Here is a 24,745-nt window from a genome sequence, read left to right on the forward strand (position 1 = left end):
TAGGCAGAACAGGGAGTTGAATCCAGTTTCCAACTGAAAAATCCTTGGAACAGTAATATAAGTAATGACTCTACCGATACGGGTAAAACCCAGGTGGCACCTTTTCTTAATTTTAGTGTTGATACATTGCCCAATCACCAATCACAGATAGAACAAAAAAGCCAGATGTTCAGAGCAATCACACAGCACTCATGACACAACCCAACCCAAGTATTCTGGGTCAGTTAATTCAAGCTGCCTCCCAAAACAAGTATGTTTATCCACATTTCTTTCTATGCTCTCTGCAGCTGAAAAAATCATATTCAGTTTAAAAAAAATCAACACAAAACACAGTCAAACACTTTTTCATCAGAACTGCTTCATTTGTTATCAGCCTGTTGTCATGCAGCATTTCATCAAGCAGGTGATAGTAACACGGCTCACAACAGCTAAGACCAAAATGCCCTCAAGGCAAATTCACTGACATCCTCACTCACACAAAAGCGTGATAAAATGTATGAAGTTAACTTCCAAAACTGAGGGTAAGAAATTTGCTCCTCAATAAACTTACTTTTAAGCAAGCTATCTGGGTGATCCTTAGGACAACTTATCTTACAGTATGATTGGATGGTGCTGAACTACTGCCCATGTGGTGGTTTTACTTGACTGGCCTGTCGCTGAGCAAGTGCCGGTGCACACGGACTGTCACATTTATGCCTCCATCCATCATAACCAGCACTGCTTGCTGACCTGCTAAAGAAAATGTGTTTCACTAGGAAAATACAAAAGAAGGGAAATGCTGATTCACTGGCTGATTTAGGTGGCAACAGAGGCTGTCAGAATGACTTTGTGACAGGAGAAGCTGAAAAGGTTGGTTCATCTAGAGACATGTCCAAGCCATCTGAGTCTGGACAATAACTCTTCAGAGAATAAAGTCCTCTCCTGACGTTATCTCCATGCTCTCCCCACTGGGAATACCACAGGATCTCCCTTCTTCCACAAAAAGCCTTTCTGCATTTGGCCCCCTGACAGAAGTCAGGAGGTGCTAGATAGGGCATCACGACAAAGCAGCCCAGACCTCACCGAGAGCAGTTTCACAGAAAGCTCTCATGTATTCTCAGCTTTTCCATCCTCAGGACACAGCCTGCATCCAAACACAAAAAACTGCAACTGTAATGATTAGCGACTCTGAAACAGGAGAAGACAGGAGCAAACAACCTGAGTGAATAATTTGAAACAACTAGCTAGGGTAGCACTAGATGAAACCTGGAAGTATCTTTTGAAAAGCCAAAATCTATGTGCCTGAAATTGGATACCTAGTAATTATGTTTTCAAATATATACCTCATGCCCATGTTTACAGCTAAGATCTTTGCATTGTCTAGAAGAAGCACTAAACTCCAAGGTAGGAACCTCAGCCCCTGGGGCAGCCATAACACACCATTGGCTCTTGGACAAATAACAATAAGCATTGAGGATTGTGAAATGGAAGAAAGCTCATGACACAGAACCAGAGCTTTCCAGCAGCTACTGGATTTAAAAGTGACAATTACTTTTGGCAAGTTATTTTTCAGCCATATCAACTCCAAGTACATCTCATGACCAGAGGAGCGCCACAGGGTAAAGAACAAGCATGTGGGGAGGAAGTCCATAACCTACCACAGTCATCAAAGCAAAAGCTTGCAAAACTACAGTCCAGCACAGACCCAGCAGGCTGCCTCCACCACATAACACAAAGCTTTGCACTGGGGCATTTCAGACGCACCACAGGGATCCTACACTGGACCCACACTAACTCCACAGGCAGCCATTCGCTGTTTACACCAGTAAGCAAAACCTGCAAAAACATGCAGCTGATTCACTTCACTGAATTGGAAGAGAATGACAAATGTTATTCGCTCCACCACAAGAGCAAAAAGTAAACCTGGCCAGAGCTCCAAAGAGAAACAGATAAATACCTTGGCAGTTGTCCAGCAGGTATGCAGTTTGGATTCACTTGCAGAAAACTGATGACAAATCTTCCAGCAGAAGTCATTTTCAATTAGTAACAAACCAGGTAAAGTGATACTTAGGGAGACCAAAAAAAAAAAAAAAAAAAAAAAAAAATCAAAAAGCTATCTTCTGCAAACACCACAGTCAGGGTTTGCTATGGCATGCGTGCAACAACAAAAATCATAATGCACAAATACTCTGTCTGCTGAATCTGCCAAGCACACATAGCACCTCTCAGAAGCACAAAGAAGGTCACTAACAGCAAAGGTGGATGGTGTGAAGGTAATAGCTCAGAAAAGATACTTCAGAGCATCTTTTCTGTTATAGTGGCTGGTTTGCTTCATCCAGCCAGCATAGCCAGTCTCTCAGAGCGCTTGCACTAGCACATGCAGCAAAGAGCTAAGCTTTCTTTCTATTACCTTTTTTAAAGGACACCTATATAACCTTAAATAATACCAGCTTAGCTCCTGCATTTTGGTCAATGCTTTTTGAGCTCATTACAGTAGCTGAATGATTTGACTTTCCTCTTTATAAGCCCCCAAATATGAGCTCAATTTTGCTAATTGCTCCCTTTTCTTCACCAAGGCAGGTGAAAGGGAACCTTTAGCAGGTTCAGCTGTGCTTGTCCATGCCTCACCAGAGAAAGACGATGCCACACTTTTCTTCCAGTCATGAAGAGACCAAACAGAAACACAGCTCACAGTGTCTAGGGGAAATCAGAAGCTGGGATATTTAAGCTCATAAAGTATTTTTTACAGGAGTCAGGATGGACTGAAGGAAGAGCCTGACCTTACACAACTGAAATCAATAGAAGTCTTTATATGAGCTGCCATGTGTTAAGGATGGGGGTCAAAGACTCAGTCTTAAAAATCATTGGAATGCAACAGTATGATGTGGGAAAATAACTGACCCTAATCACCATATAAATTTAAATTACACTAAATTTAAGAAGAATGAGCAAGAGACGTAAAGCTGCATTTCAACTGTCTCAGCTCAGTTCTTCCCATTGCCACTCAGAGCAGAGGCCAGGAGAAGGCAAGGCAGTTCGCTCTGGCCCACTGTTTTGAGAGGTTAGAGGGAACCCCCACCACATACACTGTGCTGAATAACAATACAATGACAGCCACAGGGTCGTTGTCTGTTACTTGGAACCCCTTTGTGCTTTCAGTCTAAGTTCTGTAAAACAAACACAAAATATATACAAGACTGAATTTCTGGGAGTATAATTTCAACCCCTTAGAAACAGTGAGAAAGGCTATCTTAGCTCATAACCTTCTGGGAAAAAACTGCTGTTCCAGCTCAGGAACATGACTGCTTTCGTCTCACCTTGAAGGCTGAAGAAAATTTTAAGGTTCAGGCTCCCATTCCTTAGGAGGCCAGAAGTATCACCACATCCATCCCTGTCTTCCTAAGTACGAAGAGCAGAAATACAAAAATATTTATAACAAAACCACTTTAGGGAAGCCTACCTTGTTTGGTATTTTTTACATACAAATATCAGGCCAGATTCCTTGAAATGGTTGGGACTGCCTTGAAAATTCATCGTAAATTCAGTTGAAACCATTTTCTTCTCAAGAAACCAAGCAGAATTTACCAGCTAGTGCTTAACCCATGGGGAAAGAAAGCACTGAAAAGTTCACCGACCCAGACAAAACCTCACAGGCGTTCCATGGGTTTTATGGCATTTGCACGCAAAAGTGTTTCAGCATTTATTTCAGTTTGGAATCATTCAAATTCTAGTGTGAAACCTGAGGATATAAACCTACATAGACTTGGATTATTAAAACCCTGAGAACTTGACTGAAGTACTCAAGGAACTTTCTGCTCAAGAAATAGGGCCACAACTTTCTTCTTTCCTACCTTATCCCTTGAAAAATGGAAATAGTGATTGGTGGGCAGCTGAAACAGGCAGTGAAACATGACCCAGAACAGATCAGATTTTCTGACCAGGAAAACAAAAGACACTGGAAACTCCATTGTTTCTGAACAAGGGAGACAATCATGGGGACCTTGGCAGTTTTTTCAGCCATCCAATAAGTACTGTTCAGTATCAGCTTTGTCGCAACTGACAATTTTTGCTATTCATAAAATAGTTGAAATTTTACTAAATTTGCTTTTGCTTTTATGAGTTTGAATTTGCCATCTCTCAGTTTTACTAAATATCTTCCCACCCTTGAATAATAACACAATTAAAGATTCCTGATATGCATTAGATGAACCAGTCATTATTTTTATCATGAACCCTCCTTTCTAAAACAAGCATGGATAGACTTTCCAAAGCAAGTATGCCTAATCTTTCCAGTCTCTCTTGATGTGAGTATATTACCATGGCCTAATTATTCCTAAAAAAGATAGTTAGGAAATTTCTGTCAGGATGGTTTGCTGGCAAAAATGTGATTTTTACTGAAGTGGGAAAGCTTTGCTATCACTCAAAATGGTTTTCCATTAAGAAAATTCAAATCAAATATTTCATTGCCAATCAGTTTGACCAGCAATGTTGCTTGTTGACCCTTTCTGTTTCTAACTGGAGGAACACTAAACTGCATTAGCCTTAGGTGTGCAGGGGTGATGCATGGGAATTGTAGGTCATGTATTTCATTCCAAAAGGGCAGACAACTGTTTCAGTTTACATTTTCTGACCTTTACTTTGAAATCCCCAGTTAAAGAAAAGTCAATCTCATTGAATTTCCTGAACTAAAAGAGGAAATAAAAGACTGAACTGTTCAGTTCATATCCACACTTTTCCACCATGCTTATGAAGTCCTGGTCTGGCCCAGCTAAACAATGTGCTGTCCATTGACAAGCTATCTACCTGGACAAAAGTATTTACCATTATTATATATATAAAAAAATATATATTATATATATATTATAGGTACAACTTTAACTAACTCTATCTGCTGTGAGATATTTGAAAGTTTTTAAATTGCAGTGAACAAATTTGGGATTATAGGTAGGAAATACATTCTGACTTTAAACCAGGCATGTTGCAAAAAGATCAAATAAAAGGCAAGCAAGCAAGCAAACATTCTTCACCAGGTTATATAACCCCTATCGAATTGACATTAATGAAACTGCATCCTAGAGAGACTAGAAAGTTTGACATAAACCTGGCCAATCTCAAAACAATATCAGGGTTTTTTAAGATAAGACTTTCCATTTGCAATCCAACAGCATGACAGTCTGTGAGAAATTCAGCTGTATGTCTCACCCCCAGGGACCAAAATGGTAAGCTCTCTGTCCATGAAAAATTAATGTATTTTTGTCCAGCTTCTGAACACTGAATGACCATGCACTTTACAGAAATGTTTCTTTTTTTATCTACGTAACAGCTTAAGAGGAAGGAAAAAGAAGGAACCCAATCCTGTCACTTTGGAAAGCTTTCATTGTAATCAACCTTAAAACGTGTTCTGTTATACAACACAAAAAAAGGTTTAATCTCTCTAGCCTGGCACATTCCCTCCAGGGTCTTACCACTTACAAAGGGAGCTTTCACTTTGACTGTGGGGAAAGTAGTGTCAAACCCATTGTGAGGCACTGCTTTTAGTCTGACTTCATTTGGGAAGGTTTGAAGAATCAATGACTTTATGGGATGTGTGAATAAAAAGGATTACTTTTGAAGAGGGATCATATATTTCCTCTAACTTTTCCCTTCCCATGAATACAACCATCTTTAAATATGTTTGATTTCACTGTCACAAATCCTTGCACAGTTCATGGTTTGAATGATTAAAAAAAATAATAAGGTAAGATTTCCATAGTACTTGTCCTTTATAAAATATCTCAAATCTCCTTCTGCATCAGCAATCTCAAGGAGTTCCAGGTACGAAAGGAGGTGGCAGACAGAGGTCTTGGAGTGAAGGCACTGAACTAGCCCTCAAGAGTTCTGAGCTCTGCTTGTAGAACTGAAACATCAGCTTTTTCTTCTTTTTTTCATTTCAGTTTAAAGGGAAGTGAAGCAGCTTGTACATAATGAGCTCTGGCCTGAATATTTTCTAAAGCTCAGGCCAAATACAACCCCTGAGTCTTAGAAAAAGCTATGAGAAAGCTACAATATAAGAAATTGCCCTGTACTTCCAATTTTCTCCCAGGCCTGGAAGCTAACAAACAGAAACTTCCAAAAAAGATTTAGCTCTATGCACAGATAGCCAAACAAGTGATTTCTGTCTGGATGACTTCATTACATGGGAGAAATAAAACGCAAAGAACAAGCATATCTCTTGACGAAACAAGCCCAGAGTAAAGCACCACAGAGCGAGCAATTTGTATATCTTGCAACAAGAACTACACACACCTCTTCTGTCCAAAGATGAAGCCTTAGGAAACAGAATAAATTCATTTGTCTTGTTACATTATTTTTCTCTATTCATGATATCACCAGTTTTCAGACTAAAGAGGGCATTTCAGATGAACTTCCAAATGGAGTCTCCATATCCAACTGAAGCTGTAAGAAGTTAGGCTTGTGTTTTCACACTCTGTCAGAGAACGGGGTATCATGAATAGAAAAAAATGTCTGTGAGTTGCATTAACAGCTGGATGCCCATCAAGCCCCCTGAAGATGTATTGATGGGACTTAATGCCTTCGTTCTGTCTGATGCCTTGACAATGACAGTGCTTTGGGGTTTGGCTTTCATGGAAGAATTTCTTCCCCTTGCCTAAGGATGATAAGATTTTTTTCTTTATTCATTGTTAAAGAAGAAATATTTACATTACAATAAGTGAATTCAACTGCTATCTTAACAGTTGTTAAACTTACTTTAAAATGGATCCAGAACGCTTTGCCAGTACAACAGCCCCCGGAATTGTATTTTAGTAGCATCTAGAAATCTATGGCAATGGTGTGCTCCATTTGCTGGATATATTTATACATTCCTGGGGGAAAATAAAATGAAATGAAATGAAATGAAATGAAATGAAATGCCAGCTTCTCTCTGCAGCTTTCTCTGCTACCTATTCTGCAGCTACATCAGTGGACTTCACCTCCAGTATGAGGTGATGAGCCATGCATCCTCAGTTGAAGAGGTCATGTTTAGTGACAGCTTAGGACAAAACATCTTACTGTTCCAAACAGTATACAAGTGAAAATACTTCTGTTTAAATAACTGAAACAATGATGCAAAAATACTTCCACAAACTTTAACAAAGATAGGTGAGATTTTCAAGGGAACCCAAAGAGTTACATGTCCATTTCTGTTGCCTTTCAGTTCAAGCCGAGTGTGTGACTCTCTTTGGTGTCCAAATGAAGTTTGCTCTGCTGTCACCACCAGGCTGGATGACAGTTGCCTACCTGTGCACAGAGTAGCTCCTGGTGGGAGGGGACTAACAAGGCCTATGGGAGGAATGTCATTATCACAGGAATTTGCCCTGAATGAGGAACAGTGCTGCCTGCCCACCTCTTGTGGGTAAGTCCTATGCTGTGAATAGCAAATAACCCAAGTGAAAGTAGCATTTGACAACCCAGTGGCTGAAAGGTTTTGGCATACACTATTCAGGAAACATCTGGGAACGTTTAACAAACAGGGTGTCAAAAGCAAGCATGTGATTTTTCTAGAAATGTACAACTGAAAAAATAGGCCATAAAACAGGTCAAAAGTAGGTCACCTATGCTGGCTAGTTTATCATTCAGTGTTTTGATCAATCTTGATTAAGATGCATATAGATTAAAGGAAGAAGGATAAAAAGAAATAAAAAGGCACAAGGAGGACTGTCAGATAAGCTCTCATTTCTCTGATGAGAAGGAATTGTACAAAACTAGTATAGGCATATCTGTTCCTCACAGCTATCTCCATAGGCGTATGCACTTCTCACTGCTGTCTGTAGGTGCTAAATTGCAAGTAATCCATCTTAGAGAAGTATTTTGGGGCTGTAGGGATTTCTGGTCTGTTAGAGACATTTCTTAGTCTTTTGTATTAGATATAAATGCAGAAAGCAGGTCAGGTTTATGCTTCTGCTCATTTTGTAACCTTCCAGATGACAGATAATTACTCATAAATGTGTCTTACAAATGCTCCAGGGATCCATCTGCAGGGCACACTTCTGACTGAGAGTGGGTGGTTCTAGATGACCCCAGAAGAGAAAAGAGCTGCATGAGAAGTGGTGGAGTGTGCGTGTTGGGGGCAGAGGGGAGAAGGGGGTGAGCGTTAATGATTCATTTTTGTGGCCTCTGAGTGGAAAATATAATGATAATAAAGATGCTGATATTCTGACAATTCCTTTGGAAACCAGCCAATTGCACAGCCATGAAAAAACAGGGAGCTGACCAAGAGGAGACAGCTAGTCCAGCCTTCAGCTCCAAGACAGCATCACTCATGGCCATAGCCATCGTGGCACAGGCTGTCTAACCCATTACAAATTCCAGCAATGCCAATTCCCTCACCCCAACAATTTACTCCAGGACTTCACAATCTTTTTTATTGTACAGGGTGTTTTTCTGAATGTCCAACCTCGATTTGCTTTGTAATTAGTCCTATCACCTCCACAGTAATGGTGACCATGCTGATTATTGTCAAAATTAAACTCAGCTGTCTACTATGGCAAGTACTACAGTGATACAGACTGCAGCTTCTGCAGTAGGTGGGTTAACCTGGCCAAGCCTACAAAGGAGAGCATGGAGAAACAGTAGCAAAGTGAGATGCATAAGATAAGTGGGAGTGGAAATACGAAGCATATTATCTTCTATTTTGACCAGCTGAGGACAACCAGTGGTGCCCAGTAACAGGACAAGAGGTAAGGGCACAAACTAAACACAGGGAATTCCACTTGAACATAAGAAAACACTTTACTGCGAGGGTGACTGAGCACTGGAACAGGTTTCCAAGGGAAGTTGTGGAGTCCCCTTCCTTGCAGATATTCAAAACCTGACTGAACATGGTCCTTGGCCACGTGCTCTAGCTGACTGTTTGAGTAGTAGGGTTGGACCAGATGATCTCCAGAGGTCCCTTGCAATGCCAACTATTTTGTGATTCTGTGAACCAGAGAAAGAAACGATCTCCAAAGTAATCCAAGGTGAGTTAGAACTCTACTGCTTTCTCTGAAATCAGGAGTGAGGGTCCCAATTAATTCAACACAAAGAAGCTTTTGTACTGACCATCATTTCTTTTATCATGCTCACTCAACCAATTTTCTGGAAAAGGAGCAATCCATAGCTGGAAAAAAACATAGGTGGGTAGCCAGATGTGATAAAACTAGAGGGAGCCAGCACAGAGAAAATCAGAGCTGTCTCATGCAGGACTTTGAAATGGAATAAACAGGTTATTTTTACAAGCTGAAAATGAACATATAACTCCAGGGATGAGGACGAATACAGTGACTAACAGCATTTGCAGCATATTCCATTACAATTTAAAAAAAAAAAAAAAGTGATGAAAGCAGATGGGAATAGTACAACAAAAGCACCTCGGAGTTTTATTTAACCACAGGAGAAGTATTCTGGGAAGCAGGGAGAGGATATGTGAAAGACAGCACTGTGGTATCTGTAGTTATGCAACTGAAAGGAGATGAAAATCTGCTTTCTGCACTCCCCATCATAATGGGAGAGGTGACCCTGTAATCTGCTGCAGAAGTGCTGGTCATTTCGAGCTTCTATTAAGATGCAGAACGTAGCAGAATGAGAAGCACCACGTGCTCTCTCATGGACATTTATACAGTTGTTCTTTCTTTGTAGTTTTGTTCAATCTACAGTAACAGTCAATTGGACTGGAATGTTATTTGTCCCTCAGGCTGGGAAAATTGGACCGATTCCTCTGACAAGTAAGACAGCCACGTATTAATTATCATAAGCTGGATTTGCAAACAGTGCCAGTTGCCTCAGCTCTTTTCCTTCACTTTTCAGCCCATACTAAGTCCCTGAATCTGTTGCTGCTTATACATGCATGGAATAACAACACATCATTTGGCATTACTAGGCATGGCCAAAAAGATTCTGAATCTTAAAAAGCAGGAAGCAAAAAAGTGAATGCTCACTTGAGAAAACATTTCTTCATTTGGTTTTTATGATCTGCAGCAAAAATTTTGCAATGAACTGCAGCTATTTGTCACTTGGACTAGTTCCAATATCATTGGTCTCCTTGCATTGTACTTTTCCATTACAGTGAAATTACTAGTATTAACCCAAGAAGTGTAAAAACAACTCAGACCAAGGGACCAGACCTTCTTCTAGGGTAAAGTATTATATCTACACTGATTTTCATGCATCCAGTATATTAGTCTGATCCTATGTTCATACTTGTAGAAATAACTTTCTTTTGATATGCAAATAGCTACTGATTGATACTGAATGGCCAGCATGTTGGAGAGTGGTAGTCAGCAGCTTGCACAAATCGTCACTAATAAACATGAAGCAGCTGTGGCTACAAAGGAAGATGGGCACTAGGATGTTGGCAGTGCATACTGGCATAGAGCCCTAAATTAGAAACTTGGAGAATCACTTGGCTTTTCCCATCCCCTTGTAAAGAAGCACTTCTTTTGCCCCTGTAAGGCTTTCAACATATGAAGGAAGTTCAAATGAGTGCATACCACTCCAGGAACAGAACAGGGCCCAAACCTTTTTGCACAGACTAGGTTTCAGTGAAAAATAGCATGCAGCATCAGAACCAGAACAGCAAGCACCATGATACCAGGTCCTCTTAGAGGGGCATGACAACTCCATAGAGTGGTCTTTAGGAAGCCGGCACTCCCGAGAAGCTGGCGCAGCAGCTTGCACTGTGGCAACCCACACTCCCAGCTGCACACAACTCCTGGCAATGGTAACTGACTGGCCAAAAAATGAGACAAGACATCAGTAAGCCACCCCCACATCTGGTCTTCAGATTCGTACAGTCAGTTATTCCATTTGCCTCTAATGGCTTCAGACTCTTTTATCTTTCTCTCAGTGGATTTGTCTGCTGCTTTGCATTTAAATTCACCTTGCCTTCATAAAAGCACAGTCAAACTGTAAGCAATAAATGGGCCAGACAAAAACAGACATGCTGTTGTTTTCTTGTTTTTCTCCCCAGTTCCAGGCAAAGGACGCTTCCATTTGCCTTTGAGAAACCCATTCCACTCTACCCATTTGAACAACTATTTAAAAACAAATGGCTAGAATTGTACCAGCCACCTATTTTTCAGACTCAGAAACAGCAGGAAAATGCCATCTTTCCATAAACATTTGTTATGATGACAGTTCTGAAAATAAAACGGGCTCCAGCCTATTCCCTATCAGGACAGACTGCAATATCCAGCTGCCCTATACCAATTACTGTCTATTTGACATGCTTCATGCTCTCTTTATTAATAGGATGAAAGGTTTTATGGGGTAATAACCTAGTTCCAATGAGCAAGTATATTTATGAGACCAAAGGCCAAGTCATTTGTCCTTGTAGAAGAAGCCTCGAGACCACAATGATTGGCACTGATCTAAGAAGGATAAATCCCACAAGCAAAAACCTCTGTCCCATGGCATATGGACCCAGCCACGAGTCACTGAGGACATCTGGGTCTGTCTTCGGTCAGAAGGGACCATGAGACCATTATGTGGAGACCAGTGATTCTGACACCCTCCCAAGGAGTATGGTGGCAGGTGAGGGTGACAGTGCGGCCAGAGAAATGTCCCAGAGCACCTTGCAAGCTGCCAAGTATAGGCAGTATGGGCTCTGTAGGAGGCTGGAGAGAGAATTCGGAATCATTTACAGTGCAGAATAGAGGAGGTATATCGGGAAACTGGAGGTACCATCATCCCACTGTTAGTCTGAAATGCTGTAAGAGGGGAATAGGCTCCTTTCCCAGCCTGAATAACGTGAACAGCCAGAGTACTGGTGCCCACCATGGTGAGCTCCTGCGGCTGCAGCCAGGCCAATGCAGTTCTGATGTCTGAGCTGGTTAGCTTCAGCAAAGCTGGGGTACAGGTTATACACCACTGCCATGTTAAACCATTCCTGATGGTTTCCTCAGCAGAATCAAGGTTTGGTTGAAATCTTGTGACCTGAAACTGTGGGCACTATTTTATTACCAAAATTTGTTGGTGTTCTCCCTCTGTACACATAGGCAAATTGCAGTTGTTTCCCAAAACATTCCTCAGCTAAACAGAAGCCACAAACATTCTTCTTTCAACAAATCCCAGAGCATTTTACACAAAATACCTGGACTAAAAGGACAAATGTGTTTTCTTTGAATCTGGAGGAGTCATGCAATAATCCCTCTCATGAGGGATGGGGCATACATGGTAATGGGTAATGATCATACCTGGCTTTCCACCTCAGCTGTCCCAAGCCTAATTAATCTCATTACATCTGCACTCGAATCAGTCCAGGGTTCCTTTTCCCCTATTCCATCAACTGGTTAAATGTAAAGTCCGCCTTCCCAACACAGCTGGAAAAGAATGTGAATAAGAATAGGGGAGGCTGCACAGTAGGATATTGCTAACAGGAGGAAAGCTCAATATTTCTCCCAATTAGCCCATTTCTCCAGTGGAACCCATTGCATTAGCATCCAGCTTGTGCATATCCTCTGAGAGCTCTACTTCTGCTTGGTGGAAATGGCACAGTCACCTCGGAGTTTTTGTTTCTGGCAATGCTGGAGAATGACCGCAGGACACTTCTGGCTGCAGATTATCTTTCCGTTCTTACAATCCACATGCAGCTCACCATAAAAAGAAAAAAAATCCATACTGACCAAGTATTATCACATAGTGGCATTTACATATCACTCATAGTCCTAATCTATGTACTGCATAATAATGTGGTATTCAAAAGACCACTGTGAGGGAACTGTTGACTTTAATGGCAAGCATTGTAAGATAAAAGCTGACAAGAATTTGTAATGAGGGCACTAGAAGGGCCTGTACTTGCAGCAAATAAGATCAAATTGGCAGTACAGAGAAAGGTAAATATCTGTTTTTAAACTCGGAGTATGGGTTGAGATTAGAGCTCTAAAACTGATTTCCTATTTGAATGACAGGTTCTTCTGTGAGAGCATTTACTACAAAATTGAAGACATTTTTATGTAAATGAGTGAGTCTAATAAAGTTTGAAATTATGGCTGTAAGAGAAAGGCCTTGTTTTCTATAATCTGTTTAGTCACTGCTAACTTTAACAAGATAGGGTGAATTAGTATTGGTCCCAAAAATTCTCACTGCTGTAGTATTCTGTCCTCAGAAGCCCTCGGGTAATCTGAGATGTGCAAATAAGGTCACTCTCTCCCCAACACAGGGTGTCACGCACACACTCAGCCTTTGGTGCAACTTTTAGACGGCCCCAAAGAGAGTCTAGATGAAAAATCTGCCTTCAGACAATGGAAGACAGGTTAATAACTTGCAGAACATTTCTTTTTGGAAGGAGAGTCATAGATAGCTACCAAAAAAAAGACTCAAGAAAGAGGAGATGCATAACGGAGACATACTGAATGAGCAGAAACAATGGAGGGCAACTTCACATTTCTGCTAATCTGTGCCAATACAGCAGGAAGGGAAATACTGAAGGGTGTTGAAGGATTTCACTGGCAGAAAATTTGGGAGATACAAAGTCATTCGATACATGGGTAGTAGGAATTCCACAGTTATCTCAGGTCTCTACCTGAATATTAACTTTCGGGTTACCAAAGCATAAGCCAAGCACCACATGATGGGACTAAGGAATATGTAGACTCTTCAGCTTTGCTATCCCTTGACTATTACTGGAAAAAAAAAAAAAGCAACTTCTGCCAGAGACAAGGCACTGAGATAGATGGATCCATTCCGGTAGCTCTTTGAGCAATCAGGTGTAAGCAAAGCTGTTCTCTTTTCTGCCCTTATGGACGCACATTTGTTTAGTAGGAGTTGCACAGAGTGGAATAAGTTTGTGAGAAGTCACATTTTCCTGTCTGTTTTAAAGGGTCAGGATAATCCCTCAGTGTCAAAGCACCTTTCTAAAGTATGGCATCTAAGTAAGTCTGTTGTATTTGTGAGGCACTTGTTAAATGAGGCAGTATTTACTAACATGCACACTTTTTTCAGCTTCCTAGTCTACAGTTATTTTGTGCAGACAGAACTGTCTCCTGCAAGCTGCTACTTGAAAAGTCTTCTTTAGCATCTGTCAGAATTGTGATATGTTAGATTGGCCCAGCAAAAAAAAAAATCAATTTCCTATAACTATGAACCAGCAAATGCTCATTTCCATACCACCTACAGATATGTTCATAGCTTTTTGTTCTTTAATATTGGACACAAAAAATTATTTGCATTCCTTCAATAAAAGCAATCCTTGGCTTGAATTTTTTGCTGGTCAAATAATGCTAAAGAAGCAAACATATTTGAGTTTCTTCCTATACCTCTAGGACTATGCAGGCAGGCAAACTCTATTACAGCCACTGCCTCATCAAAGAAAAGCTAAATCTCTTCATTAAATCTCAGTTGTTGTTATTTCCAAGAAGAAACGTTCCTTACTGCAGGCAAAATTATAGAAAAATGTGCAAATGAGTTGTGAAGGATGGCAGAGGGAGTCTGGATAGAGATAAAAAAATGGCTCACAGTATTGCCAACCTTTTTTTCTTTTTGATGCCTTTAGTATAATTTACTAGACTCCTAGATAAAAAACTCATCTGCCACTAATAATTGAATTAGTAACCCCCAACTGGCTAAGAGCAGGGGACTAGGTCAGTCGTGACTATAAAAGCTTGTCAACTTTCTCTGTACTTGTCCATTGAATATACTGACTTTCAAATCCTTGCATGAGTTCATTTGAAGTTTTTTTGGACAAAGCCATCCTAAATATGTGAAGAAAAGTCTCTCTGATCAATTGCAGCATATTACTAAACAGGCTCAATTGCTAGAATATTTAGCTACATATATAATAGAAGGCACAGTTATCACTATCCCTTTAATTCCTAAACTGTGTTACAAGAAAAACATGAGTGTTTTTGCAAAATACATTGGACTGATTTTTGTTTTGGTTTTGTTTGGGTTTTTTTTGCTGGTAGCAGACTGGAGTTACTACAAAAAGGTAAGAGTTACTGCAAGTTAAAAGTACGAAGTCTCCTATAAAAATCCAGTGTTCCAAGGAGCAAGAGCATGCATTCAGGAAATCTGTGCTGATTGTTGCTAATATCTATGATAATTAAGCTAAAAATACCCACAAAGCAATAGAATTTGCAGAGATGGCTCTATTGTCTTAAGCAAATAATAAAGCGAAGAATGGTTAAATTGATCCCATGACTCTCATTTCAATAATAAAGCAGCAACAACTGTTAATTTATAGCACTCACTTTAAATTACAAACCTAACACAGAACAGGCAATTTCATTAGAGAGAACATAGCTAAGAGAGAAATGCTGGGAGGGGGAGAAGTCATTTTCAGTGAAATCAAAAAGTCATGAGAATTTCTTGCTGCTTTGTATCTGGAAGTATAATTGGGAGGAGCTCTCAAAAAAAGCAGGTACACCTGACTGTAGGTCCTTAGCATCCAAGTAATTCCCTTTTATTTTACCCCAAAGGCTCTCAGGATACAATCAGCTGAACTAGCTAGTCACCCTGAAAACCGCCGTAGGTAGTCAGGGTGTCCGGTCACGCTACAGCCTGGGTGCAGACTGCACGAATTTCTAGGAAGGGGCGGCTGAGAGGAAGCAAAGGAAGTTCACCCCTCCGCCTTGCTCAGAGCCTGAGTAACCACACTGGCATTGCTGTCACAGAGGCTGCAGGCTCAAATACATGGGACACGTGCATCCCTGCGGATAGAAGAAGCTGAATGAGCAGATGGGGAATTTTTTTCTTTTTCATTTTTTTCTTGTCCCTGAAATCAACACATGCTCTGAGAGCCAGCAAACTCCCCAGCTCACCCACAGATACCAGCGCTGCCTGGAAGAGACAGTTCTCTTTCTAAATTAGATCTTTTTAAGTGTACATATGAATCCAAAGACTTCCCAGGGCCTGCAGAGCTGGAGCCAATCGACATCCACAGAGCGATGCCATAGATGAAGGAAGGAAAGCCTTCTTCACCAGCTCCGCAGGCAGCTGCATAGAGCTTATGGGAGTAAGAGCTTTCTGTTTTTACTGAAGGTAGCAGACAGGAATATGTATCCCCAAGGAACATATTTACTGAAGGACTGACTGCCATAATAGTCTTTTTTTTATGGTAGAACCGTATTTTAGAGCTACTAGAAACATTCTGAAATAAAATCATAGAGTCAGAGAATAATTGACGTGAGAAGGGACTGCTGGAAATCTCTAGTCCTGCCTGCTCAAAGCTGCCAGCTTTAGTGTTAGAGCAAGTGACTTAGGGCCTTGACCAGCTGAGTTTCTGAAAACGTGTAAGGATGGAGAGCCCATAACCTCTCTGGGGAACTGGTTCCAGTACTGCACTATCCTCATTTTGATTAATTTTTTTTCTTTATAGCTAGCTGGAATTTCCCTTGCTGCAACACATGATCACTACTGTGTCCCTTTGCAGCACTCTGCTAAGGAGAGTCTGGCTCCATCTTTTCTATAACCCCTTTAAGTAGTGGAAGACAGCCATTAGATTCCTCCTTGGCTTATCTTTTGCAGGCTGAACAAACCCAGCACCCTTAGCCTCTCCTCATATACCAGGTGCTCCAGTCCCCTAAGCACCTCCCTCTTGCACTAGGGTCTCCCAAAAAACAGTTTCTCAGCTGTGACATGCACCCTCACAAGTGCTGAGCTGAAGGGAATGACCACTTCCATCAATCTGTTGGCTACACTCCTGTAAATACACCACAGTATGCAGTCAGGCTTTATCGCCTCAAGCACACACTGCTGACTCGTATTCAACTTGTTTTCCACCAGGACCCCAGGTCCTTTCTGCAGAGCTGGCCCCAGCCAGTCAGTCCCCAGCCTGTATTGTTGATGCATCTCAGATACAGGACTTTTTGTACTTGTCCTTGCTGAATGTCGTGAAGTTCTTGTTAGCCTGTTCCTCAAGCTTGTCAAGGTCTTTGTCTATCTTTGAAAATAGATCCTAAAGGTTTTAGTAACATCTTCTGTGTGACTTCATGAAAAAAGCAACAAATGTCTCATAAAATTTCCACATATATGTGCAAATTCTCAGCTCTCAGGTTCTCTTGCACCATTGCTCTACATTCTTTACAACATCGCCAGAGGACTAGGAAAACCCAAATCCCAGCTGACATCAACAAGGGCTTTTAACTCACTGCAATGACCTTGAAAATAGTCCAATCATGTAAGTGCGATAGCTGGAACCAGGATGTCAGCATTAGCACTGCAATGGAGTTGTTTCAGCTCGACTTTACTACAAAGGAAGGAAGATTTAATTACTGTTCAAAAGCAGTGGCGGGGGGTGGGGAGGGGGGAGCTTGAAATCTATAACCAGTATCCCTATTTGAAATTCTGCTACTAAAATTTATGACATGCATTGGAATCCCATTTTTCCTTGAGAAAGAATATTTCTTTCAGCCTTTCCTTTTGCAATTCATGAGACCCTTCTGCAGATACAGTGGGCTATATTACTCTGTCTCTGCAGTATATCTATAGCATCCTGAGATCTAGGCATTTCAAAATGCATATGTATTGTAATGATTGTGCAGAACATCTCACTGAAATACTTCTGCATCCTTGATAACTCCTTTGTAACCAAATGGAAATACTAATTGCAGCATTTCCAAAGGCTACTCTAAGCCACAGGGTGGATGTTCACAAAACTTAACTTCCTGAGCCTAGATTCTTGCAAGAATTCCTCCCATACATGGACTTGCATTTATCACAGAATGTAGTAAAACATTGCCCTAATGAAATTTCCATTTTCCCCCTCCCTTGTTGCAATTACGTATGCATTTTACAAGTACACTATGACTGCACTGCTTTAATTTTGTTATAATACTCAGGGAATAATTAGTTCTGTATCTAACGAAGAACAAATGTATGCATTCAAAAATTAAATATTTACTTTCCAAAAAGCCATCATGAGTTGTTATGAGTGCTTGTCTTCATTGTGTGTGGAAAATTAAATGTACTCTGTATAATAATTCTGCTGGTATACTGAAGGATTACGCATGACAAGGGACATTGACCCAGTTCAGTAGGAACTCTCTCCCCATCTCCTAAAACTAATTGAAAATACAGTAAGCCCAGATCAGGTCAAATATAACAAATTAGGACTTCCTTTAATGTACTGAGATTCACTGATTCCTCAGAAGGTACAGTACTAATCTAAAAGCTCTCTCTATATCTCATGATTTCCTGGATCTTCTTAAAAGAGCAAAGCATTTAGGGTTCAAGGACCAGTATGACCTGTAAGCCAACTATCAATGACGCTTGGAGAGCTCAGCCTCCCCTCTCCAATTCCAAGAGACACTTTCATTTCTATGTACTAAGAGGAGTTTGGTGAGATGAGGTAAATGGGAGTATTTTGTCAAAGACAGGGAAATATAAATAATGGGAACAGAAGAATCGGATTCAAGAAAGGCAAATGGATCTATTAGTTTGAAAAAACAAAGGAAAAAACAGACCTCAGGAATATACTCAACATGGTCTTAGTGATCAGATATTTAAGTGCTTACCAAAGTTCAACACGGCAAGATCTATTCATCACTCCTCTAGTCGTAAGTGGAAGAACGAATAGTTTGGGGAACTGAATTTAATATTGTCACTTGCTAGGTTAAAGATCTGAGAGAAACCCTAGGTGTTACTAAATGTCACTGGTGTTATGTGAAATATATGCAATGAGAAGTATTTTCTTTTCAGTTGGTAACACATACATGTGATTGAATGGGACCTCTGCAAACTAAAAAAAAAAAAAAAAAAAAAAAAAAGCCCCAAAGAGTTTGCATTTACTGACTGAATACCTGATTTCTACAGAGCAAGTGAATTGGGGACTTCAAAAATGACCAGAAAGGCTATATCTAAGCATAGGTAGGAAAATAATTCCAAGAAGACAGCTCAAAATATTTCAGAAAATATTGAAGAGCCTGCTTTGGATCATATTTTAAAAGATTTTTCTTGTGCCCAACTCAGTGATATCTCTTCAGGTGAAATCAGCATTGAGGCTATTTTTGTAAGAGATGCATTATCCAAAAAAATTTCTTTAGCTCTTAATAAACCTAAGACCTTAAAGTCTTCTAATCTCTCTTTCTTCGACACTACTGCTGTATATGTAACAACCCAATGACTCTGCGAACTAAAGCACACAGTTTGCACTCCTGTATTTCAAGTTCGATTGTATTCCATCTTTGTTCCTTGTTTTTACTCATCTTCCTTGGAAACTTCATATTGCTAAAGGTTGTGAATTTTGGCCCATGCCTTCAGGCTATTTAAACAGTTGTTCCAATCTTTTTAGATTAGATATCTTAACTTCCAACTTGGTTTAGAAGGTTAAAACATATAGAGAAGACCTTTAGCTTTTTTGCATCAATTAATCTACTCTTAAACCACTAGCAATTTCTCTCTCTGCAGATATGCTGACCACCTATCACTACATAAGGGAGGTTTAACAGTTTCTAAGACACATAAGTATATCCAAGCACAGAGATTTGAACTGCTTTCACAGTGGATTCCATGTATGATATAACGTCTGCAAGGTACTATCCAAACTAAACCATGCCAGTTTTGCTTTTCCAGTTCCAACTAGGAATAATCACAAACACATTGTAACCTGTTGACCATAGTCAAGTCCCAGTAAAATACCCCATGCTCTGGTAAACAAGGTGTATATACATTGCCATAGCTGCCAGATTTCACTGGGGTTCTGCGTGATCACACGCTGACTCTCAGCCGCGAGCACAGCTGCCTGCATGCACAAAACGCTGTTCACGAGACAGGCCAGCAACCAGAACAAACTGCTGCGTTCCTCCACCTTCCTGCACAGCAGTGTAACCTCACAAAACCTCTTCCACTGCTGTCGTACTCTTTCCATTGTCCCTCCCAGGGATATCGCTTACGCCATCTTCTAAACTTAGCTTTTTCCTTCCTACAAGCAGGCTGTCTCATAGTAGCGTACTTAGCTGTTTTGAGTACAATTTTCAGAACATTTTTTAAGATATTCAGGAGCCATTTTCCCAAATAACCAAAGGGAAGCCTAGAAAGCTATGGAAGTGTGAAAAAAAGCAGAGGGGCTTGTCTATTGATTTTTAACAACAGGAAAGGCACTAGCCTCCTGCAGAAACACAATGCCTTGGGTTAACCACCCACCCACGTCTTGAAGTACCTGAGCATCCACTCCCCCCGAGGCACTAAGAAGCCTCAGTCTCAACTACTCTCAAATAAACCTGGGTTTCTAAATCATTTTGGCAGTTTTAAAAATCAGTCCGTTTAATTAGGCTAAATATAAAAGAATGAAACTATGTTATAAAATGCCATGGGCAGACACTTGGCCAGTATAAATTCTCATAGCTCCACTAAATTCAAAGGAACTGTGACAATTTATACCAGCTGAAAACATTTCCCAGTAAGTGTGAGCACAAAAGACTTTGCAACTTGAGAAAACAGTGTGTGGCTGTATAATTAAGTATCATGGGCCCAATCCTCTTTTTGCACCATCATTTCCTTACAGACCCGCACACATTGGCAGAACAGCATTAATTGGTCCAGAGATAAATAACAATCAAATTCAGTATCAGGATGCACAGGCAGGAAAGAGAATAGCTATGAGAGCACATGTATTACAATATTCAGTGGCATATGCAGCAATAGTATTATTTTGATTTAGAACTCAAAAAGTTCCAGACCAGCTTCTGAGCCTGTGACTGGAGTACAGGCTGCAGCCACACACACACTATTTACCTAAGCAGCCCCTCAGTTGTACGCCTACCTGTTCATATGCATGCACAAAGACACAAAATACAACTGTTCTCTCGTCTTATATGGCACCGTAGTGTGTAATAGATCAGTTATCATCCCAAGCTGAACGCACCCACAAGGCAATAAATGAAACGAAGTAGAAAAACAGCTGCAGTTTCCCTGACGGCAGCTGACCTTGTATCTGAGAACATGCCTGCACAGGGAGCACAATCAGGCGGAAGAGCATCAATCACAGACCTTCTAAATAGCTCCCTTTAGCACAGCAGCTTTGTAAGGCTACAAACTCAGCTGCAGATCAACCAGGTGGGACCTGAGGAGAACAGCAGTAATCAGAGGCTCACCCAGAGATCACAAAGAGCCTTTGCAAAGGAGACCAGACCTATTTAGCAAAAGAGAGACTGAGGCACAGAGCAGTGTAGACATTGCCACGCTTTAGACAGCAGCTGAGTTCGTCTATCCTAAAATCCCAGGCCACAAAGTCCCTTAAGAATAAAAATCTTCTCTGAAATCTAATGGAAGCTGGTGCAAACATCTTATCTGCTTTTATTAGCATATACCAATCCAAATGCTGTTCTTGTATCCACTGATACTGCCTTCTGGGTATTAATGGTGTTAGGCAGATACGGAGAAGGACAGCGCTCGACCCAGCAGAAGGAAAAGTCCTTAATATACCTGTATCATCCTCACTCGAGTGCAGGAGAGATGAGCACAGCCTGGCCCAGGGAACCACCCAGCGCCACCTACCACCAAGTGAAGGAACTTTCTAAGTTTTAGAAGCCACCTTCGACCACACGACTGGGTTTTATGCCCAACTTTTCAGACAACTAGTGCGCTTCCAGACATGGTCACAATCCTGAAACACCGTGCTGTCTGGGAATCTCACCTTGATAATCTGTGGCCAGTTAGCAGACCAAGCACAGCACAGTGGCTCTGTGAAACTCAAGGAGCCCTTTCCAGTTTGAAGCCACATTCCCAGTTTTGTTCCTTGGACACGTCTAGGAACATTTTTCCAGCACTACATCATCTGCTTTTCTTTTTCAGCGGTAAAATGTCCCATGCCCTCCTTACCTTTCACTGCCCAGCTCTGGATACAGCAGCTTTAATGCTTAAAAGACAGCACATGCAAAAGCACTCTAATCTCAGCTATCACAGTCTAACTTTTATCTAGGAGTCCGGACCCTCCTCAGATGCACTCCACCAGTGATTCCCTGGAAGAACGGGCAAAAGTTGAAAATAAGACATGAGACTGATAGCTGATAGTTATTTCACCCAAAAACTGCCTGTGCTCTGATAACTCATAAACAAAAAACTGGCATAGTTTGCGCTTATGTCACTTTGGCCCTGAACAGATACAAATCTGAAACCACAGGACAAATTGTGCCAAGCAGTCATTCATCCTCTTCCAGACTGAACAGAAAACATATATTTTGGGCTAATTTACTTAGTGTTGAGTGACAGATGCTTTCAAATAGCCTTTCTGGCCTGTACCCTTCACTAGACAGTTTATTTCTACCTCTTCATCTTGCAGAGTAATCTATCTTGAAGGCTTACTTGTGTTCTCGTACATCATCTCCAGAAGCACCATGACTATTCCATAACATTTCTACCAACTGACTGTTAGTAATAATATGAAAGACAGAAAGGATATGGTATGTTCTGTAAATTACATTGTACTGAACGGGTAAGAAATGGTTTGACTAGTGTATTGAACAGCTTGGTACATTTTCTACATTAGGATACCATTTTTTATTTCAAGGCTTCCATTTAGGAAGAAAAAAGAACAATAGCACCAAATCCAAAGGCCTTAATTTATTCACAGAATAACTATGATAAAAATAGATACGGGATTATGTTCAAGGTATAGCATCTCCTGATTTCCCCTTAACCAAATATTATGATTATGACTGGATGACCTTTCCAACAGTGGTTTCATTCTCATTTTAGAATAACTACCATCACCAAATACACTTAAATCCCTTTTCAGCAGACAGATGTAATTGCATGGTGCATGTTTATACATCCTCCACCTCCACGTGGTGTCTTAAGATTGCAAACTATATACTGAAGTGAATTGTGCTCTAGAAGGGATGCGTCATGGACACAAGCAGCCTGACTCTTCTGGAACAATGGCACCTGTTTAGCTGTTACACCCAGGCGTATTTGTGTGCATGTGTGAATCATCTGATGTCTGTGCAGCACCTGAATCTGTCAGGAAAGTTGTTCAAATTACTTAGGAGTATAAGTAGCAGGCAGCTGAAATCCCTTTGGAAGCCCTGACAGTTCTGCTTGCAATGTGTTATATCGAGCTAAAGACTGGGATGACACTCAGTTGGGGTAATTCTATTTTCTTACAGACAAGGCCTCAGCCTAGAAATACCTCCACATTTCAGAATCTGGCCTTTGGAAACTCATAATAATATTACACATTCCAGGCATGCAGAGGGATTTAAACAGCTTGTTCCAGAATGGACTCTAATGAAACACTGCACCTCAAAGTTGACATCATCTAAGGGACAAGTAGGAGTTCAACCTTTTGAGATGTCGATATGTAGCATATGTTTAAGGTATTAGTGGAACTGTGGAGTGAAAAACTATTATCTTAAAATCAATGTTGTTCACCAAAAAAGTACTCAAACTCAGCTTCATATAGTATGAACAATTGTTCGTATCCTGTAACATGCAACTGTTACTGTTTATTGAATAAAAAGTGATTCACTGCTTCTAAGTATTATGATCATTTTTCAAACATTTTGTTATTAGTGAGTCTGTAGTAATTATTCATGACATCTCATGAGTACAGCTATCATGGTTACTATCACTAGCTGAGCTGTTTGGATTAAAGGCCATAGTTTATCATGTAAATACACCTATCCCTCTCTGAGGAGTGAAAGATGAGTGGGAACTGAAAATCTACAAGAGACAAAGAAAGGGGTTATCATGTTGGCTTCTTTCTTTGATCAGAATTTCATCTTTCTGTATATGTAAAAGATACAGGCTGCAGACTCCTCCTTCCACTCCCTCAGATAGACTTCTTGGGAGACCAGTAGCCAGCTTGCTTAGTTGGTATCCATCAGCCATAGACAAACCTATACCTTCTACTGGAAGTCAGAAAGCAGTTTAGCACTGTAACATCACTAGTATGTTCCTAAATTGGCCCTAGAGATAATCAGTGCGTTATTTCCTGGAGGGCTTTAGCAATTTGGGCAATCCTCCCATTCTTTTCAAGGCTGCTTTAAAATGCCTATAAAATAAGATCCTGTTACTTAAAGCTACCGTGATGCTTTAACTTAATGCTCAGCTTACAGCTGAACTTTCCAAAATGGATTTTTATGGCCCTCCAGAGTCAGGCACTTTGCACATTTACATTATGTTTATTCACCTTCCCCCATTTTTATTCTGGTTCATCAGCAATTTCTGGTCAAGTTTCAAGACCAATTCTGTAAATCCTTACTCCGCTTTAGTGAATGGGACTAGAAACGATCCAGTAAAAACCAATCTGCTAGATGAGATTTTGTGAACTCTAGACAGGACAATATTCAAGTAGGTAGATTAGGTCAGTTTTCATCTTGCAAGGTTTTTTCAGGTTTTGGAAATAATAAATTGATTTTCCAACTTGTTCTGAGGATTTGCTGCACCACCCCTCCCCTTTGTTGCCCCTGAAAAATGTGGCAATAAAGTAGAATGAGAAAAAATAGTCCTATTCTCACATCTCCTCCTTGGTCTCCAGTGTGGTATTTCCAGCAGGAGGCATTCAATCTGCCATGCCCACACTGAGGCTTGGCAAGGCCTTTCACTTCCTGCATTTGACTTCTGTGTCTTTTCCTCCCAACTCAGGATGGGACGAGACATCAGCATTTCCTACAGATGAAAATGCTATTGCCTCAATACTGCATTGGATCTAACTACCCCTAAACCATTAGTAAAGAGAGGACTTCATGGTTTTCTCCTTAGCCATACCCTCAGCATTTGTTTGCACATTGATGTAAACACCCCGCACGACCTCAGACCCTTACTTAGAGGCATTTTCACTGCCTGACACTCTGACCCCATTCACTAGAGCGCT

General features: G+C 40.7%; 1 long non-coding RNA gene across 14 annotated transcripts in view; it reads right to left on the minus strand.

Annotated features, from left to right (window-relative positions):
- The window catches only part of LOC112981110 (uncharacterized), a 210,614-nt gene that overhangs the window by 125,794 nt on the left and 60,075 nt on the right, over positions 1 to 24,745 (minus strand). For 12 of the 14 annotated variants that reach the window (XR_010391639.1, XR_010391638.1, XR_010391635.1 and 9 more), the window contains 3 exons: positions 6,727 to 6,842; positions 3,297 to 3,378; positions 1,937 to 2,045 (listed from right to left, as the gene is read on the minus strand). The exons of 1 other annotated variant lie outside the window; for it this stretch is intronic. This is a non-coding gene — a long non-coding RNA (uncharacterized LOC112981110). The remainder of the gene's footprint in view (positions 1 to 1,936; positions 2,046 to 3,296; positions 3,379 to 6,726; positions 6,843 to 24,745) is intronic. One more of the 14 variants, XR_010391642.1, reaches the window with a different exon arrangement.

Source organism: Dromaius novaehollandiae, chromosome 14 (genome assembly GCF_036370855.1).
Source record: "Dromaius novaehollandiae isolate bDroNov1 chromosome 14, bDroNov1.hap1, whole genome shotgun sequence".
Taxonomy (NCBI): Eukaryota; Metazoa; Chordata; class Aves; order Casuariiformes; family Dromaiidae; genus Dromaius; species Dromaius novaehollandiae.